This window comes from Theropithecus gelada, chromosome X (assembly GCF_003255815.1).
Source record: "Theropithecus gelada isolate Dixy chromosome X, Tgel_1.0, whole genome shotgun sequence".
In the NCBI taxonomy this organism is placed as follows: Eukaryota; Metazoa; Chordata; class Mammalia; order Primates; family Cercopithecidae; genus Theropithecus; species Theropithecus gelada.
The window spans coordinates 9,826,872-9,828,165 of NC_037689.1; positions in this window are offsets into that span (position 1 = coordinate 9,826,872).

A 1,294-nucleotide genomic window follows, 5' to 3' on the forward strand; every position below is an offset into this window, starting at 1 on the left:
GCCTGTCAGGAGAAGCCCCTGGGGGCTGGTCTACCATGCTGACCAGTGGTTGGATAGAGTGCCTGCTGAGGTCAAGAAATGCAGCTGCCAATTCCCGGACAACCTAAAAACCTCACAAGCTTCAAGTCTCCAAGGACTCTCCAAATCCCAGGATCTCCCTGTCATCACATCCTAGAATTTAAAACCTGAGACCATCGAGTTCAGGAAAACTTGGGGATTTCAAAGCCCAGCACCAAAGAAAGCAGGACCCACACTCGCCAGCTCTGTGATCTTGGGCAAGTTGCTTGACTACTTATACCTCCATTTTCCTCATCTGTATAACAGCAATACAATAATAATGAGATGGAGCTCAAGGGGCCATGGTGAGGTTTGAACATGATCACTTGTGAGACATGTTCAGCACTGTATCTGACCCATGGAAAATTCAAGATAAACATCAGCTACTGAGATGATGGCGGATATTTGGAATCCTAAATCCTTGGAATCTGGGGCTTTTCAAAGCAAAAGATCCCAAAGGCTGAGGGCCTCAGAAGGATCAGGCCATGATGTTCCTGAAACAAGAGGGTCAGGGTCCCAGTGGGCCTCTGGGCTTCTTCGTGAGGATGGATGCATTAATACTGGGGACCTGCTAGGGACCTTCCCAGTGGGACAGTGGCTGGGTCAGGGCACTCAAGCCCTAAAACGTGATGAGGCAAGACTTTTCTCTCTTTCCTCATTCAGTAACTATCAGTAGATTCTGGGAGCCAGGGATTCTCCGACTCTTCGATTCCATGAATTGTAGGGGATGACGGTGGACTCTCCACTTTCTTCTCCATGAAGTAACTTACATGCCCCTCACCCTCTGTGGGAGGGGTGTTGCAGGGGGTCCAGAACTCCCCTCGCTGGGTAGTTTGAGCAGTGGGGACCATATCAATTTCATCTATGGGGAAACTGAGGCCTGGAGCAGGGCAAGGCCTCTGGGAACCCAGCCCTATTCTGTCTCTTTCACTGGCATTTCCCATCCACACATAGAGCTTCAGATTCTCTCTTTCTTTCCCCCAGAGACCCTCAAATATCTTCTCACTCACAGAACGGTGTCTCTGCCTGCCTCGGGTTGGCCCTGTGATTTATTTTAGTTCTTTTCCCTTGTTTTTTTTTTTTTTTTTTTTTTTCACACTTTACACACTTTTGTTTTAAAAACTGTGGTTTCTCATGAGCCCTATTATCTCATTGATACCTCTCACCTCTGTGGTGAGGGGAAGAAATCATATTTTCAGATGACTCGTAAAGGGCAAAGAAAAAAACCCAAAATTTC